We start from the raw sequence: 20947 nt of genomic DNA, 5'->3' as shown, positions 1-20947 counted from the left end.
TGGAAAGAGGGTAGGAAGAATCTTGATTTGAGAAATTATCCTTCCTGAAAACCATTGCCAATGGATAACCTTCCTTATTCAGTGAGGAATTTTGCTTATTGTATTTAACTCAACAAACTACCAGCAAAGGAGGCTGGAATAAGAAGCCAAGTACAATTAACAGTAAACATCTTTCAGGGAGCATTTCCAACCCCCAGTAGAAATGATACACAATCCATGGACGTTGTTCTTTTTTCAGACCTATCATGGTAAATGTTGTTCATTCAGTGAGAATTCTTGCTGATGGTAGTGAGGGGTGATACGTCCTGTTATGAGTGTTCTTGCTGATTTGCCCCTGGCTGCAGAGTGGGATGACAGCTGGAAAACCCGTAGTCACTGAAGTGTCTACATCATTCTCCAAAGCAAGCTTCCATTGCATCGACTTTAGAAGACGAGACTACCAAGAGTCAAAGATGCTTTCAGGACTTTTGCAAATTTTGCACAGGACACTTGCTGCCCCATTAAGCCTGCCTCTTAGTAATTTAAAAAGCAACAGCTTAAAATGCTGGGGTCTGTCTGGAATCCTGCCTGTCACTCCTCTGCCTCACATCTGCCTGGCAGTATAGGTTATTATCAAGTGGAAAGATCCACAGCACAGGTGGAAATTTTGCACGCGGTTCTAACATTACTCACACCATATGCCGCCATACCAACACGTGGAGGTGGCATACCATATTACTAAATTGAAAAAAAGCCACCTTACAGTCATGTCATCTTCCAAATGCAAGTGCTGCAAAGGGAGAAAGCTTCAGAAGGTGTGCAGTTGGGTTTTGCATTTTGGACTGGAAGGAAAAGAGGTATGCATGGGATGGGGTGTGTCAGGGGGGTTGTCCTACTTAACTTCCCTGACCCCTCTGCAGCAATGGGTGTCAAAACTTGAAAAATTAAGAAGGGAACGGTTGGGTTTTTTAACCTATATTTTCTCCAGGAGCAGTACAATACCATAAAGTGTAGTGTAAAATACCACAGAGAGTGACGACAGTTTGACTTGTGTGGCTGGAACCTGTAGATTACTGATCATGAACACTTGAATTATCGCAAATGCCAGAACAAAATTTAAATTAAATATTTCTCAGACCATCTAGGACAATAGTGAATACTATGTGCTTGCTATAGCAGCACAGTCAATGAACACAGCGGTCAGTCTTTATTTTTGTCTTACACAATAGTCTTCATTGTTAGTCTAATGCTCATAATTTGTATTCTATGCAGAGTCAGGAATGTAAATGGCCTTAAATTTAAGCAGCGTTTAGTACCTAATCCTGGTTGCTCTACCCAGACCTGGCCTTTTAAACTCAAAAGTTTTGTGGGGGGAATCTAGCTGAGCCGTTAGATAACCTTTCACGGATAAAGTTTCTTCTTTAATTAAACAATATCCCTGAAAGTACAAATCACTTTTTAAGAGCTGAGAGACTGCTGTAGATACACCAGAAAATAAATTGGGTAACTCCCATCTCCCCAGTAGTATGTGTAGCTGCCTTTTATACATCTTCCACTCAATTTCCCGATAAGCCCAGAAAATGCATATTCAGTGCAGCAATTTATCCTCAACGCTTCAGTGAAGAACTGTCTTAATTTGCCAATTAACACTTCACCACCCTCCAGCAGGGCCATCAGTTTCTTTACGACTGTTAAAGCAGCAGTGGGATTGTGTTTGCTCACTTCTCCACGTGGTTCTCTTGAGGGGGTTACGTAAAGGTGAAAGTCGTTTCCATTACAAAGTTCTCACTTACAGAATATAAGATTTAAAATAGCTTGTTATTGTCTCAAGTCGTCACACTGGCAACAGCTATCTGGGATGAAGTGTCTCTGAACAATTTGTTTGGTTTTTAAACAAATTTTAAAAAAGATTAATATATTTAGCAGCCTTCCAGTACCTAAAGGGTCCCTACAGAAATGAGGGGGGGGACTCTTTATCAGGGAGTGGAGCAATAGGACAAGGGGGAACAGTTTTAAACTGAAAGAGGGGAGATTTAGATTAGATATTGGGAAGAAATTCTTTACTGAGAGGGTGGTGAAAAGCTGGCCCATGTTGCCCACAGAAGCTGTGGATGCCCCATCCCTGGAGGTGTTCAAGGCCACCAGGCTGGATGGGGCTTTGAGCAATCTGATCTGGTGGGAGGTGTCCCTGCCCATGGCAGGGGGGTTGGAACGAGATGATCTTTAAGCTCCCTTCCAACTCTAACCATTCTATGATTCTGGTATCTTCAGAACAGAAGATGTAGTATGGCTCCTGAAGTATCAAGAGAGATACTTGGAGCTTTTTTTCTGTTTATAGTGTTTCATATCCTGGCCTCAGAAAGCAGTCTAGTGTTCAGTCAGGCTGTGGCTGTATTTCCTCAGTGTTGTAACCTTCTTTGCTCTACAGTGCTGGTGTATCTTTCAGATAATAAATTTGTAAATAATAAAGATCTAACTATATGCATACCTCTTTAAACCAATGGCATACTAATTCTTAGTAACTTTTCATAATCATATTAAATAACCTTGAGAACAGTGGGAAGGCAATAACCTTATTATGTCTCTTTCAGCTTTTAAGATGATAGTTTGCTTCACATCATGCTCTGTATGTTTTGTTTCAATCAACTCTGTCTCATAAAATCTATCTATAAGATACCAGGTCTTAAGTGTGATTCTTTATAAGACTATATTTTCAAAATAAATGTTATTGTTCCGTTTTCCCTCAATAGTTACCTTATTTTAAAGTAAGAAATGATATAAACTTGCTTTTCAATAAGTCCTGCCAATCACCATGCATTGAATTTTTGTTCTAGAGAAAAATTACAATCTTCATGATTTTACGTTGTACTGAGGGTCGATTTAATTTTTCATCTGATTTTCTATGTTTTTGGTTTTCTTTTCCAGCAGTAAAATCAAATGTGGGAAATGCTGGCTGTGAGGTTCTAATAAACCAATTGCTTGGGTCTTCCTGATCACACTCTGGCTGATCTACAAAAGGAATAGCAATCCGACTGTTTGCATCATCTCCTCTGCGCAGGTATGAAATTAATATTTGTTCTGAGTTCTTTGTTAGCCTTATGTCCTGGCACTAGAAGCAGTGTTCACAGGTTTAGGTACTGGGAAACTTAAATTATAGAAAAGGAGTCTTGGCATAGCGTTTGGGACAAATTTCTATCAGTTCCTTGATTTTTTGTAGCAGCTCAACCTGTAGCAGAAATGGCTAAAGCAGAAGCTTGATCAAAGTTATAGTTTAGGATTATAAAGAAAGCTGATAATATTTTAAGCTAATATTATAAAATCTCATGTACAGCTCAGAGAACCCATTTAAAGTCAACAAAAGCTTTGCTATTGATCGATGTGAATCAGGCACATAGAGAAAATCCTGCAGGCTGGGGAAGGATCACAGCTGTTAGGGTTCCCTTAGAGTTAAATCTGCACCATTGCCATGTTTGTCTGAAAGGGACTTCATTTCTGTATGAGCTGTGAGGAGGTGCTCATGCCACGCTGTCTTACAGGGAACCTGGAGTCCGAAGAGGTTCAGGTTGATCCTGTGGTGAGTAGAGCCACAAAACATTGTTAGTAGACAAACCAAAAACATCAGTGGAGATAGGGCAGAGTCGGTGTGAAGTCTACTGATTTGTCAAACAAAGCTAACATGCTCACAGGGAGAATGTGATAATGGTTAGCAGTTAGTTTGCTTATGGAGATAGCCATGCAACCCAAGCACTTCTTATTTTCATTTTGCCCAGAGGCATTCATAGAGAGAGAAATGGGAGTTGTTGCTGTAAGAAACAAATAAATTGTCTGTTGCTACGTAATACACCAAGTGGTCACATTAATTGAAGAAGAAGCTTTTGCCATTAAAATATTATGGATAAGTGATGTATTACGTCAATGTGAGAAGCCACTTTATTGCATTTTGCACTGCAGATTTCTTCTTAATCTCATCCATGATGGGCAAAAGACTGTAAACAGATGGAAAGACCTCTGCCAGTTCTGTTAGACTATGAGGTTGGATTTGAGCCAATCGCTAGAAGTTTTTTGCAAAGCATAGTGCTTTTCATTGCAGTCAGACTTCAGCTAAAATACATTTCTGAGATAAATGCAAATCTGGCATTGTATTCTGTATCTGAGTATTCATGCATACAGCTGTTCAACTGCCAAATAATTTTAATTTTTGAAAACTAGTTCATTTACTGCAAATGTGTTTACAGGGATCAGTTGGAACTTCTATGCAGTGGAACAAATACCCTCTTTAAAAATAACAGTACTTCTGTCTTACAATTTCCTCTCTCCAGTTCTGGGACACATATAAACTTATGGGGCCAATGTTTTACTTTAAGCGACTAGAATATATGTTATTAATTGATAATGTGATAAATTAACTGGTCATCAACTATTTATCATAGGAGAATGTCCTATGTCCCTTTAACTCTTTACTGATTGTTTAGCAAGTTCTTAGATCTTTTAAAAATGCTTATTCTTCATATGCAACTTTGAATTGTACACTGCTTTTTGTTACAGTGTTATAAAATATGCTAATTTGACTGGAAATGGGTACATTTTGTAGGGCTTATCTTGGTTACAAAAACAAAACAGTCAAAAGTTAGCCTAGCTTTCATGTTAGGTTTTTCATCAGCTGAGCTACTTTGCAAGACAGCAGGTTTGCAGGAGGCTGAGGTCTTACATACCGACAGGTACTGCAGAGATCCGCCGTTCAGTAACTGTGTACCCAAATCCTATGATTTGTTAAGATGACTGAGATTGCTAGAGCTTTTCCAATTTTCTAGTTTTTTTCCTGCTTAGTCAGTAATCTTTGGGTTAGGGGATTTTTACCCATCTCTTTTTTTTTTTCCTGTCTGATCATATTAACCGTGTGATTTTTCTTTCATCCCCAAATCCCATAGAATCACAGAATTGTGGTGGTTGGAAGGGACCTCAGAGATCATCAAGTCCAACCACAAAAAAAAAAAAAAAACAAAACAAAAAAAAACCACCACCCACCACTTAAACACACAACAACAACCAAACCAAAAAACCATCACCCACCCACTCAGCAGCCCACGACAAACCAATAATCTTGGGCACTAGAGCATGCCCTGAAGAAACATGTCTACACGTTTCTTAAATACCTCCAGGGATGCTTTCTTCTAATTTGGCTCTGCTTTGCCTTTGTTTCACCTCCATTAATTAACCTACCTTTTTTTCCCTCTCCTACTTTATGGGAGATCGTGGTTATTATGATTCATTATTGTGGCATTTGCATAAGAAATACTTATTTAAGCAAAATAATATTTTGTTAGAAGATTTTGAAGAGCTGTGTTTTTATACCAAATGCATCAGGACTTTGAGATGCACTGAAGTAAATAAATACTAAAAGAGATTTAGATCCTTGCTGGAGTTTTCTGGTGCTCACGAGACACAATGATAACAGTTTTGGTGATTGGCATAATTTGGTGATTATTTGCAAGTGCTAAATAATTTATTGTAATACTAAGTAAATATACTCAATAAAAATAGAAAGTATTTTTCTTTCTATCTATATGGTCTATCTAGGACCAATAATTTTAATTGAAACTAGTTGTAACTATATTGTTAAACTTTCATGTAGCCTTAGAGGTGGACCAACACTTGCTTGTGTCAAGCATTATACACTATGTACAAGTTATTGGAAATTACAAAACACTGCGCTTTTAATTTGTCTCACTAACATGCAAGATCTATGGAGAAATCACTTCATTTGAAAGCTGTGTTTTTACCAAGCTTTTACAAAGTGGTAATTGGCCTGATGCAGTTATATTTCAAGACTCCTCTGTGATGTCATTTTATCTTTTTGCTTGTTCCTTTCATTTACTTTAACTGTCTCCCTTACTTTTAGACTATTCCTGTTGTTCGAAGTTAAACTTTAACAGATTTTATTTGCATTTTTCCTTTCCTCATGAAGGGATGTTGAATAAGTATTTTATCATTACTATTAAATAGTGGCTCTTTTGTAGTCACATCTTGAAACGTATCTTATAGATGTGACTTACTAAAGAGATCCTTCTCTTGTGAAGTTTTTGGACTAGTGGCATCTTTTATTTACAATCCAACATCATTTGTATTGTGTTATAATAACATTCTGCATATTGTCACTTCAGTAGCAAGGACCACATTAATAATTTTATTTAAAACCTGGCACTTAGTTTATACTATATTATCATCTGTATAAAAACAGTTGTGCATATCTATGATGTCTTCTGTATATGACTCTTCTTTTTTTTTTTTTTCAAAATGTATATTAAGGACTTAACCTTTAATAGCTACATAATCCCACAGAGTTTGTTAGTCCATACTCCAGAGTTTCTAAGTGGCAGTCAGGCACATTCCTTACTGTTTTAAGTGGAGCTCACTGCTCAGCAGGCTCATTTGTATGCCAAAATATTTCCCTGTTCTCAAGAAAAGACGATCCTTTCTCTGTACACTGTTACTCAACCATTCATAAAGGCTCTTTGTCTCTGGATTTCAGTGCAGCATGGGGACCACGGCCATGTTCCTCTCATTCATAATAAAAATTCTTAAAATGCCATTCTACTGTACATGAAAGGAGGTGTCCTAGATTTCTCCTTCATTGCCTTCTTGGATACTTCTATCAAGTTTGCACGCTGCTCTTTCACTGACTGGAGAGCTCTTTCCCTTTAGCCTTTCATAGAGACGAAACTTACTGGAAACTCCCTCCTATGTTTCTCTCCAAGTAGCTGTGGAGGGCCACTGAAAACTAAGAGGAAAGCTGAAGCAGATAGGAGATGAGGAGAGGCAGAGTGCTGGGATTGTTCAGCTTCGAGAAGGCTGGGGGCAGATCTTATTGCCAAAACATTCCGTATGGCACATCCTAGAAGATACATGGTAACAGAATGTGCTGGGATTATCAAAGTACAACAAAACTTGATTTGCAGCAGGACAGTGACCACGGCAAAAAGACAGGGTGAGCATCCTGCCCCTTGCTTTGTCCTGCATTTGTGGCACAGCACTGTGGTTTCAATCTCAGAGAATCATTTACACATAACTGATGGTGACCATATTCACAGGGTTCTGTTTTATGTGTATTGCTGTTTGTGGTTTCTCACAGGAAAAGGCAGGTTTTCTGTAATCTTTGGAGAGGGCTTCCTTCGCTAAGGCTTCTGCACCAAAGCCCTTCCACATCCCCTGAAAACAAGTAAGAAATCAGGTTGTTTATCTGCCTCCACTCCTTCCTCTTCTGCATGACAAGTTGAGGATAACTCTGCCGCCATTCGGCAGCTTTGCTTGCTGAGCTCACTGTGCTCCGGAACGTCGCGGAATTTTCTCCTCAGCAACAGACGCCCGGCTTAGCAGCTTTAGCAGCACCGAGAGGAAAATCATTCTTCCTGGAAGATTTTTGTTTGTATTTATTTTAGGCTGCTAAGCCAGATGCTGTATTCCTGCAGTGGTGAGAAAGCTTAGGAATTCAAATGTATCTCTCTCTTCTCCTATCAGTGGCATTGCTGAAAGAAAAATCAGTCAAATGGACAGCAAGGCATAAGTTATAAGCATGCAGCCAAGCACAAGAAGAGAATAGGAAGAATACGAATAAGCAACAGATCTTTCTGGCACCATCCATTACTTAATGTTTCTCAGATGATCTGCTAACATGAATAAGCCTTCTGTAAAAAGTTTCTTCAGCATATAGAAATGGAAGTTTCACTATTACAAAACACCTTCATTTATTTGGTGATATTTCTTCCAAACCTGCCTTTAAACAGTTTTTTAATCCTTCTATTAGGCAGATTTTTGTCAATACCTGCTCTGACTGACTAGAAGACAGTCAGATAGGGAGGGAGGGAGGGAGGGAGGGAGGCACGGCAATTTTCTTGAAGTCAAAAGCTAGCTATGGGAATGAAATGGGGTTGGGGGCGTAGGGGTGTGCGTGGCACTTCTTCCTTCTAGAAAAACGTGTCCATTCACTTATTCTCCCATTTCCCTGGCAGGTGAATATTAGCTAAAAGAATAGCAGTGGTGAAATTATTCTTACATCATCATCCCTAAATTCAAACCTAAACCAGACTGAACTTTACATAGCTGGTTTTATTTACTATTTGTATATATGCTTATTTCTTCTACTGAAACAACCAGCACTAAACTACTGACTACAGTACTTTACATTATGCTTGAATAATTAAAAAAGACACATTGAAAATCTTTTTAGGGTAATTCAAAACACGATTTATAGGCTCAAAGTTGAAGTGCCTTGTTTGATTACGGTCTGGAGTATTTAAAAATGTTGTCTTCCTTTGTCCTGGGGAGGCCTTTTAGCTACAATGATATTTTTTGTATTTACTCTGCTAATTGCTCTTGTTTTTTCTATAATTCATGTTAAATCTAAGAAGCCAGTAGTCTCTTTGTCTCATTGTTCACCGAATTAAGAATGCAGTCACACCATCTCCTTTTCGCTGAATAAGCTTGATTTTTTCCAGAAATAAAGTTTCTTTTAGAATCAAATCTAAGATGAAAGTTTATAAGAATCGATAAAAAGTCCAGGAACTTGACTCCTTTTTTCATTCAGCAGATTTTTGAAACAAAATTCTAGCATAACTTAGCAATAGGGTAAGTGAAGACATTGCTTTGTTTATTGGGAAAAGTGCGTGCTTTATCTTTTTTGTTTGTTATTTACACTTATAAGTGGAAGAAACTTATTTTAATGTAAGATGAAAATTCATTATATAGGCCTCAAATGACAGGAACACAAGTGTTTTACAGCAGCTGTATATTGTAAGACATCTGATAAAAATCAACTGTATTGTTAATGCTGCACAGTAATATCACTAACTAGATGGGAAAATATAAGTAGTCATATTCTTGCCTGGCTGAATTCTCTGTAGTTTACTATGGTAACATCATTAATTGTCACACTGGTGTGTATTACATATATATACAAAATTATTTTTGGTTGGAATAAAATGTACCCCACAAAGTTCAAATCATCTGCATTACTTATCTGGCCTACAAGATCTTCTAATATTGAGCAAATGGATCTAATGTCATCAATCCAATCAACATAATCAGTCAGTCACGATGCAAATCTGTCACTATATTTTGTTACCCTTCAGATTATTCATTGAAGGAGAAAACCCATTTTCATTAATTTACGCTAATACGCACCAACATCTTTTTCCTGCTTTAATCTCTACTGAAGATTTCTAAGAAAAGTTAGATTTCTGGAGTGCCAGGGTCTTAATTATTTATTGTAACATTTTCAGTAAGCTGGAGAAGCTGGAGATGTCTTGGTAAACCTAGCAATTTTTCCAGTTGTTTAAACCAGGAGATTACAGCCTTAAGTAATAACAGTATAGTTAATTTTTGTAAGTATTACACCTATTTTTGTCTTCCTTCATCTGTGACGTTAACTAAGGGTAACTCAAAAAGGATAACCAGTATTTTTATTCAGAAAGTAATTTTCAACTATTCAAAGGAGTAATTTGGATTCTTTGCTCCCTATCTCCCCTTTCTTGTTGCCATATGTGGTGCTTTTTAAAAATTCAATATAAAATTAGATTTGACCAGGAAGATTTAACATTTGAGAAATTTGTGCTCCCAAAAAGTTCCAGATGTGGTACCCATTGTGATGATTCACATTGCAGATGTCGTACGCATTGTGTGAGAGCTCGCTCTGCTTCCAGAAAAGCTGAAAACTCAATAGAAGTGTCAAAAAACAGCTGCAAATTACTTGATGCCTGAAAAGCTGGCATTAGAGTAGCCTTTCTTCTATTTGAGTGAAGATGCTGATTCAACAGACCTGCGTGTTGTGTGGTAGTCAGAATACATTAAAACCTGTGAAGGAAAACAGGCAGCTAAATTTTTTGTTGTGTCCAGATGCTCAGACAATCAAGGGTTAGGTGCTCGGACTGCCCTTCTCTCCTTATGAACTGTCCTGTTTTCAGGCTTATGATTCATAATTTTCTGTAGAAATATTTCTTTCCTGACTTCAAATTTCAAATGTTAATGCACCTCTGCAGCCTTCGCTTCCCACTCTCTTCCCCCATGCCTGGTATGGAAATCCTAGTCATTGTACTGTTTTCATTAGTTTTCCAGAAAAAGGAAGTGACATTTATAGGAGAATGGTGTATATATATGTGACTGAACTTTGTTAAAAACACAGTTGTTCTTTGCTGGTAGACAAAGGAGAAAAAAATTTCAAGAGACTTTAAATTGAAAGTTTTCATTATGAAATTAAAAACTATATAAATATTCGTCAAACTTCAGACTATGAAGGTGGAAGTAACGTTGAGCTAAAAAGTCAAAGGGTTAAGTCTTTCTCTGAAAATCTGTATGTATTTTCAGGCAGATTGAAAGAGACATTTCCATAACTGTAATTTATGCAATTCTGAATCAGAATTTAGATTAAAACTTTGAAGTGTCTGCTACAAAGAGCTGTGATGTTAAAAACTCCAGTTATTACTCTGGGCTCTTGCACATCAGACAAGAGTTTTGATTGTAATGGGATTTTCCTTCTTTAAGATATAAGAAAAAAGTAAGTTGTAAAGATTTATGTACTATGTCACAGTATTCTTAGAGATTGCTGTTTTTGTAAGATTGGTTCTTTTATGAAAGCATTTTTCTTCCACTCTCCATCAAAGTTACATCTCTAGCTCTGGAAGTAAGGTTTTTCCTGCTAGTGTGGTGGTTGTCTTTTTTTTTTTTTTTCAAATGTCACTCACACTTTCAGGGTGTTATTCGTTTGACTATTACCTAGGTTTATGATGCTGTCAAAATTATGAAGTATATTACCAAAGAATGAGAGGAATGGAGAGGAAAAAGGAATGAATTTATAACAGTGAGAACTGCCCAAAATAAAACATTTACTCCTTTTGTTCATGAAAGTAATATTCTTACTTTAGAGTGATCTTCTTAGAAACAAGATAATATACTCAGTTGAGTCACATTGCTACAAGCTTGTACAACAGAGATTTTTCTGAAATACAATCTTGGGATTAAAATGAAAATACATGACCATTTCCTTTATACTTCCCTGTTTTCGTTATTCACATGAGAAGTGCATGTTGGAGAGTAGCAGTTCAAACAGTGCATCTGGAAATAACCTGACAGTCTTCCTCCACATGAGGCTGAAGCAAAGGCTTCAGGCAATTGCTGAGACGGATGCAGCAAATAAGATATAGCCTAATTACAACCTATAAGAATGCTGCCTTAAAATTACTGGGGATCTCTTTTTACATGTCTTACAAACCTGATGTTTCATGGTAGATTCAGACAGACTGTGAATGAGCCACTTTTGCATCTCCACAATGTCACAGAAGATCTGGCAACAGCTGGTGACAGCCACCTCCTCTATTTGTCCCGGGAAGGGGAGCTCCATACCACTAGTCTGGTGCTGCAAAACCAAAAAAGCAGATTCCTGATCCAAATTCTTTTATTAGGTCTAAGTTGAGCTTTGAGGTAAGCCTCTGAGAGCAATTTTAATTACACCTGCTCTTAACAACATATGGGTTGCCATTTAGGCTGAGCTTTATTTCACTACACTTTAGTGGTATGAATTCTACAGCAGAAGGCTTATCAACTCTTAGTGACACTAATAAAGAACCTAGTTTGTGTGTGCAGTTACTTGTTTGTGAAGACAAAAACTAACAGCCTTTAATTACCTGGCACTGCTTTGAATATGAGAACTGTGAAAGAGATGCTATTTAACAGTATTTATTGTATTACCTTTCTTGCACTGATCTTTTTCTACAAACAATATTCATTACATTACTTTTTAATTTCCAGCACAAAATGCTGTAAGGCATCCTATGTTATTTATTAGTTAATCACAAAATCCATATATATGCAATGAAATATTAATATACAATTCCATATTAAAATTTTTCATTTGAATGTACAACAAACTTCCTCACAAGGAAATTTAGGAATGTATAATAGTTTCACAGTTCTGATTCTAAAGTTATAAATTTTTCTACTAATGTAGGAGTTGCTGGTCTTTGTTCTGATATAATGATGCTCAAAAGTTCCTTTCGGAAAACAGAACAATAAGGTAAAAATTATATGACAAAGTCTGTGAATATCAGTATCAAGCCTTGTTCACTGTTAAGACACAGGAAAAATAGTCATGTTATCATGTGAATTTTTTAAAAGATATTTAAGTGCTGCTTAGGTAGGCCACATGTTAAATGATATTGAATGGTATATCCTGAGTATCATGTCAGAATCTTCACTTGAAATATACAACACTTAAGGAATGATATGTTTAACATGACACGAATTGCCAGAGGCTTTATTTTTATTGCATTAAAGATATCCAAATGTGAAAATGAAGCAGCTTTAGACTTGTGCAATGGTATTTTCTGTTTGAGAACTGGAAATCAAGCAGAAAAAATTTCAGTTGCACATTTTCAGAGATTCAGAACTGACTTTCTTCAACTCTTCTTCAACTTTCTAGGTAGTGTTATCCCTTAAATTGATATACTAGAATAAATAATGGCTAGAAAAATTACTCTTCTGTGCATTTAAGAAACTTATTTACATTACAAAATGTTACCTTTTCCTCTGTCAGTGTATGTGATATACTGTAGGTCTTATAACCTTCTAAAGAGAGGTGTCATCCCTTTTCAGCTATGCAATCTAGTTACCAAGGAATTGAGACACACAAGATTTCAGGCCTCTAACTGCTGAGAATTATACCTTTAGTATGCAAATACATCTCCTAGGGAAGTTCTGATTAAAGGCAAATTAAATAAATGTACGTGTCATTTAAAGTCAATGATATGTATAAAGCTGTAAAATTATATGGTAATTAGTATGCTGTGTCTGTCTATCAGGAACGATATTTCTTATTGAAATTATAAATTGATGAAAGAGTAGATTCTTCTGTAAGAATGAACTACCACTAGACTACTCTTCCTGTCACATCAATAATACAGAAAATATCTGGCCATTTTCAAACACATTTTAGGGAATTTTTTTCAGCTATTTCCACTCTTGAAAAGCATCCTGTTTCTGGCTTTGCTAGAAGTGTTGTTACCTGAATCTGACAGCAGAGTCTCTATAAGGAGGCAAGTTTCAAACCGACACTTTTTCCTTCCATCTTTGCCTTTCATTCTTCCCACAAAACTTTCCCTTCATTTTCTTGTTATTATTATCATCCAGACAAAAGCATTTCTCCCCTTATCCAAAGCAGTAGGCAAAGGAGGATTTTTATGTTTAATAAAAGGACTGCAACTCAGCCATTCATTTTTGGAAATTGGTATGCAACTCTGACATAATCTAAAAAGGTCCAATTGGATAATCAGAATGTAGCTTTGAAAAAGAGCTTATCTTAACAGCCAGACTCTGCTCTCAATTATATACTCTGCATAATATAAAGGTGGCCCAACACTGGAATTGTTTGTTTAGTGCTTGTCTACTTCCTCCTTTCAATTTTTTTGTATAGTATTTGCTGCTTTTAAAACCTTCTGTTGGATGAGAATATTGTAGGTTGAGATGTTTCCGTTTGTTACTGGATGAGGTTAACAGAGTGTGAAAGAAAAAAATTAGTTTCCGGAATAGGAGTTTTAGAAAAGTATTCCTAATCTCTCTGAATTGATGATTACTGTTTTTATGTGGAGGGTGGGGAGGGGTTAGCTCTAGGGAGGGCAGGGAAGAGTAACTAAGAAAGGAGCTTTGTCAAACAGCTGAAACGGCTGAAGAAGGCTTTTATGAGACAAAATGCTGTAAGGATTGTTTCTCTTTCTCAGCGCTTCTTTAAAAATGTCTATAATTATTTGGTACTTTTTTCCAATATGCAAACATACATGTTGGATGCATTTAGGACCACTTCTATGTGTGTCAGATGTGTGTGGTTACTCCTAATCACAGTAATCCCATTCTAAAATACAAATGAGGATGAATGCCAACATCCTTTCACATTCCCAGCCTCAAAAATACTGTGATCTAATTTGTTTCTTGCTGAATACTACTTCAGCCCTGGGCTATATACAGTATGCACCTGTTCAGCTGTGTGACTGATGGAGGAGAATGTATATTTTAACTAGGTGGTTTTTAAAGACCTCTCACTACTCCATTCAACTGTTAAACGACTAGTGTTTGGCTAATTTTAAGGAAATGACGTAAACTAATATTTTTTTAAAAGGAAATTATGATGAAAATTTATATCATAAGCTCATTGAGGAAATAAGTTTCTTTGTTCTGTGTCATACCCAGTATAGTGTGAGTCTGGGCTCATCACACACTAATGTTTTCTAACAATTCAATTTAAAGTGGTACAGTCTTTCTACACATTCTAATATATATTCTAATCTGTACAGGGAATACTAACATTCATATACGTTCTTATATCTAGTACCTTGTTTACCTAACAAAATTTCACCTGTATCTTCAACTCCTCTCAGCAATGTTTGTATCTCACTGCCTACAACGTTCCTCTGACTGCAGTAGTGGTGTGGTACTGGATCTTAGCTGGAACCAGTGCCTGCTACCCAAAGGAAATGCTTCTAGTATGACAAATGATAAAAAGTAGAAAAAGAAAATGCAGTTTCATCCTTCATAGCATGTCAGTGGTATTTGTGTAATTATCCTGCTTGGAGTCTGGGTACCAAAACCAGGATAAATAAAGAAAGTTCTTTGAGAGATTACTGGGAAAAGATTAGTGGAAAAAGGGAGCAGAACTATGTACTTCAGCACATGCTCGATCGGTCTCTGTAGCCTGGCTGACAGATAACCAAAACTGCAGGGTATACTTCATAAACATCAAATACAGGTAAATCTTTTCATTTAATTCTTCTTCAATAAGAAGAAAGATGTCCCCAAAGATTATTCTTAACAGAACCATCAGAAATAAAATAACACCATTTCATTAGTTGAGAGAGAAAAGCAATAGTTTTGTACCTGTCTAATAGGGAATTTACTTTTACACTCTTCAAATACTTCATGAAAATGCCTAATTAGATTAATTTCAATTCAATTAGTTATATAACATTATTTTATTCTATTAGTAAGCCAGACTTTACATCATATAATGCTATTTCATTTTCTAAAAATGGAAATAAATCAATATTTTTTGAGAATTACTATGTGTGAATTCACTAAATATTGGCTAGTTTCATTAAAGGAGAAGAATAAAGAGTGTTGTTAAGCCATTTGAGCAAAGCAGGAAAAACTGTTGTCAAACAGCTGAAACGGCTGAAGAAGGCTTTTATGAGACAAAATGCTGTAAGGATTGTTTCTCTTTCTCAGCGCTTCTTTAAAAATGTCTATAATTATTTGGTACTTTTTTCCAATATGCAAACATACATGTTGGATGCATTTAGGACCACTTCTATGTGTGTCAGATGTGTGTGGTTACTCCTAATCACAGTAATCCCATTCTAAAATACAAATGAGGATGAATGCCAACATCCTTTCACATTCCCAGCCTCAAAAATACTGTGATCTAATTTGTTTCTTGCTGAATACTACTTCAGCCCTGGGCTATATACAGTATGCACCTGTTCAGCTGTGTGACTGATGGAGGGGAATGTATATTTTAACTAGGTGGTTTTTAAAGACCTCTCACTACTCCATTCAACTGTTAAACGACTAGTGTTTGGCTAATTTTAAGGAAATGACGTAAACTAATATTTTTTTAAAAGGAAATTATGATGAAAATTTATATCATAAGCTCATTGAGGAAATAAGTTTCTTTGTTCTGTGTCATACCCAGTATAGTGTGAGTCTGGGCTCATCACACACTAATGTTTTCTAACAATTCAATTTAAAGTGGTACAGTCTTTCTATACATTCTAATATATATTCTAATCTGTACAGGGAATACTAACATTCATATACGTTCTTATATCTAGTACCTTGTTTACCTAACAAAATTTCACCTGTATCTTCAACTCCTCTCAGCAATGTTTGTATCTCACTGCCTACAACGTTCCTCTGACTGCAGTAGTGGCGTGGTACTGGATCTTAGCTGGAACCAGTGCCTGCTACGCAAAGGAAATGCTTCTAGTATGACAAATGATAAAAAGTAGAAAAAGAAAATGCAGTTTCATCCTTCATAGCATGTCAGTGGTATTTGTGTAATTATCCTGCTTGGAGTCTGGGTACCAAAACCAGGATAAATAAAGAAAGTTCTTTGAGAGATTACTGGGAAAAGATTAGTGGAAAAAGGGAGCAGAACTATGTACTTCAGCACATGCTCGATCGGTCTCTGTAGCCTGGCTGACAGATAACCAAAACTGCAGGGTATACTTCATAAACATCAAATACAGGTAAATCTTTTCATTTAATTCTTCTTCAATAAGAAGAAAGATGTCCCCAAAGATTATTCTTAACAGAACCATCAGAAATAAAATAACACCATTTCATTAGTTGAGAGAGAAAAGCAATAGTTTTGTACCTGTCTAATAGGGAATTTACTTTTACACTCTTCAAATACTTCATGAAAATGCCTAATTAGATTAATTTCAATTCAATTAGTTATATAACATTATTTTATTCTATTAGTAAGCCAGACTTTACATCATATAATGCTATTTCGTTTTCTAAAAATGGAAATAAATCAATATTTTTTGAGAATTACTATGTGTGAATTCACTAAATATTGGCTAGTTTCATTAAAGGAGAAGAATAAAGAGTGTTGTTAAGCCATTTGAGCAAAGCAGGAAAAACTGTTGTAATGCTTTGCTTTAAATATGTATTGGTATTTGGAAGTCATCTTCCAGTGATTTATAAAGTTTAGCCTCAGTCTAGTTTCACCCTGCAGGTTTATGTGTAACTATGTCTTCCATAAAATTTCTTTGAACTTTCATTTGCAAAGGAAGCTAAGAGTCTACTCTCATAACCATGTTATTTCTGTGCCTTACCAACAGAATAATATGTTACTCTTTATTTGATATTTTATTTCTTTCTGATTTTTTTTTACTCCTAAAATATGTACAAAAATACAGACGGAAGTTCCAGAAGTATTTTCTTGTTTAATCACCACTAACAATTCATTCCAAGTCTTTGCAACTGTAGGACTTCTTAATTTCTCAATTCAGATAGGACTAACATATGTTTTTAACATGCTGCAAAAAATTATAGCAATCACACACTGTTTTCACTTTTCCCAATGGCATTAATTTAAGCATCAACTTAAAGGTTTTTTTAAATTTTATCAAAATCTTGGCTTACATATAAAATGCTGGATTGTCTACATGCATCTTGAAATTGTTTAAGTTCTTTAACAACAGGATGTTGAAAATTGAGTTTCGTCTCTGATCTGAAAAGTATGTCTCATGGCAGTAGACCATAACTATGTCCATGCGTAGGGATGGTAGATAGATAGATGAAGTAGTTTACAGCTTTGAAGAAGGCAGCGTCACATGTTTTCTGTGTTTGTTAACAACTTTTCTTGAGGATGATTGACTGAGAACAATATTTTCCCTACTGTTTCTCAATCCTGTTTTATGCTGGATTGCAGAACACAGGTCTATTTTCATAGAGGTGGCATCAAGTCTGTGCATCACACAAAACCAAGGGGAAAACTTTATGCTATGAAGATTGATAGAATTTCAGCAGTCCTTTGGGAAAGGGCGATTCCTACCGAAGTTCACTTAGGTTTTCCAAACAACTGGAATTTAGCTAGAGACTTTGGTTTCTGAATGGCAAGCAAAGAGCAGAAAAATCTCTTGCATTTTCTCTCTTCCTCTCTGTCTTTCCCTCTCTCTCTCCCTCCCACATCATTATTCTTTTTTTTTTTATTCTCTTTTTTTTCGCCACCACAGCTGGAAAACTCTCATTCTGACTGAGGAAAGCAGGGAAAAAAAAGAAATTTTAAAAACTTTTGATAACTAGAAAAGCTCCCTGATGAAAAATGTCATTAGGACTTCTCAAATTTTATGTTTGTGTTAACAGTCTTGAATCTCATGGGAGGATTAGCTACAACCATTCCAATTTAGAATAGGTATATTCTTGAAAAGATTTTATCCATTCTTGGATTGTCTGTCATTCAACAACTTTAGCAGAAGAAATGAACCTAAGGAGATTAAAAATTGCATGCTATCCATATTTTTAATATTTTTGATAGAAATATTGGGCTGTTCCCTGTAAATTCTAATGACTAAGATTTGAATAATTATTCTTTGATGTTTGTGAATTTTTTGAAGGTCAGAATAATTTAAGGGTCTAAAGAACTGTATTGCTGTTTGGTTAATAGCTGCTTCTTATCAGTAGCAGAGTAATTTCTTGTTGCTCGGATGAGACCAGAACAGACTAGACCAATAAACCTCCATTTCTGCTTTTGTGTTTCTACACTTGTTCAGAGGTAATGCATGCAAATCCCTGATGATGCTCCTGGAAACTGAATTTAAAAAAAAAAAAAAATTAATTACTTTATCTTTTGTGCAGAAACCTGGGGTTTTTTTCCCCTCTTGTATACAGAATATTTAATTCAGTGGTGTTTCTTATGCACTTTAAAGTGAAATTTGCACTTATCTCCTTCACAAAATTAGGGCCTTTATCTTTTTCAGAAATATGTGCTTTTGAGAGGAAGAAGACCACACATGAAAACAAAATGACAAAGTCTTAAGCCTGGTCTCAAATCTTCCTGTGTACCTTTATGCCGTGGTAATCCAGGTGGATGTTTGAAAATTCAGTTTAGATCCAAAACAAGAGTCTACTATTAGCAAGAAATATGGTGATGGTACCTTATTAATCAAGGGTTTAGCCTTGTCTGGCAATATAATTTCAAAATCTGTCATGTTGCATCTCTGATGAAACACACTTGCATATAAATTTTGTGGAGATGTATATAATATGCATACAATACAGACTGCTGTTTCCATGGGTTTTGTACATAACTTACATAGCTAGATGCAATTGTGCATTACTGTCTCATTAAGTTATTATATCATATTCTGTCATCATAAAAGTCTAGTCATCTTCTCTCGAGCCACATTAATTTTATAAAGTAGAGAGATGAGAATAGTACAAACCAAGTGAAAACTGCAAAAAAGAATACAGTGCTCACAAAAGGCAGTGCCTACAGGATTTTCTGAAATTATTCCAATAGTAAGAGAGAGCAGTAATGATGTCCCAAAGCTTGTGGGATAGTTTACCCGGTGTGCAAGCCAGTAACACAGAGTCAAGGTATTAGCTATTTCTTAGCAGTTCTGCACAGAAAAGAGTGCTAGGGGAATATCTCCTCAAAGCTAGCACACCCAGCATTGAAACAGTCATCCATTTATACATTGTAAATTAGCATAATTAAGATATTAATTGTTTATCAACTTTTTACTGGTGCTCATAATTCCTTATCTTGAAGCTGATTGGTGTAAAATGTCCACATCTTCAATTAAACATACAGTGTCTCTTAATTTTAGTGCACAGGCTCAGTGGGTGAAGGTCTTCAAGTGGGTCTTCAAGACAGGTACCCTAACTTGTAGAGGAATAGTTTTCATATTATAATTAGTCAAGTTCACCTTAAGGACACATTTCATGTGGTATAGCTAACTTTCTTGGGCAATCAGCCCACTGAAGCTTCTGCTACATGGTTTTAGGTCCAATTGTTCCTTCTATCCCATTGTCTTGTCAAGAATCATTTATCCAAATGATTTACAGATTTATAATCATTGAGGTTTCAATATCAGCAAGAACAATCTTAATCACAAAATCCTATTTAATCAGTTTCTTTCTATTGTGGGTGGGCCAAATCACTGTTACTTTACACCAAACTTAAGCCTATCACCACTAAGTTTGTAAAGAACAATTGCAGACAGCATTCATAGGATGAGGGGTAATGGTTTTAAACTGAAAGAAGGAAGATCTAGATTGGATAGTAGGAAGAAATTCTTTATTGTGAAGGTGGTGAGACACTGGAACAGGTTGCCCAGAGAAGCTGTGGATGCCCCATCCCTGGAGGTGTTCAAGGCCAGGCTGGATGGGGCTTTGAGCAGTCTGGTCTAGCGGGAGGTGTCCCTGCCCATGGCAGGGGGGTTGGAACTCGATGATCTTTCAGGTTCCTTCCAACTTGAACCATTCCATGATTCTGTGATTTTGCCATGGTCTTCTCTGCCCTTGATTTACAGGAACACTGAAGATGTTTTACCCACAAGCATGCATCCTGTATTCCTCTCTGCCTTCTCTTAACCACTGAGATCTGTAAAACGATGGAGCAACTTTGAACCCAGCTTTCAGGCTATACTTGAAAACCAAGGAAGACTAAATGATGAATGGACTGCAGATTCAGACCTATTTTTCCCATAAAACTTTTACTGTATTGCAGAGCAATCTCAGATGCCTATGGTGCATCATACTAGGTAGGGTCATATCAATAGAATTTGTATTTCCATCCCTATTAATGTTCCCAGGTACCTGGATACAGACAGTGGTCACTGGGAGCCTTTGCAGGTATTTGCATCTCCTTTAACCAAGATATTTTAGTGTCATGACTGGAGATTTATTTTTAGGTCTGAATCAAACCAGGTCAATCAAAAGATGCTGAGCTTTGAATCAAACTGTGGGCATTTTTATCCAAGGATAAGACAATTGTTCTTACTTCAGGAATGGGTAAACAGAGGCAGGTGCTTTGATTTGTCCAAGATTTCTCAGTCAGTCAGATGCAGGCTCAGAACTGAACTCCCACTACTATTTTTTTTACTTTTTTTTAAGTCGTTAAATCAGTCCTCTTCCTTGGGTGCTAATTGACCTTTATTCAGATCTTTGCTTTGAGCTTCTGTCTCTTTGACTTTCCTGTTTCTGAGTATAGGTTCCTGTTTGAGACATGACCTGAAAGGAAGAACCAAACCAACTAGGGTATGGATGGGGGGAACTGAGAGTTCAGAATTACTTTCAAGGTATGATAAAATTTTAAAAGCAAAGTTTTAAAGTGTTAATTGAGCCACTCCCTTTTCAATAAGAATAGTTTCTTTCCCACCTACTTGCGACTTATTTAGTGGATTTAATTATCACCTAGCCA

This window comes from Calidris pugnax, unplaced genomic scaffold, assembly GCF_001431845.1.
Source record: "Calidris pugnax isolate Ruff unplaced genomic scaffold, ASM143184v1 scaffold42, whole genome shotgun sequence".
Taxonomy (NCBI): domain Eukaryota; kingdom Metazoa; phylum Chordata; class Aves; order Charadriiformes; family Scolopacidae; genus Calidris; species Calidris pugnax.
This window is presented reverse-complemented; position numbering follows the sequence as displayed.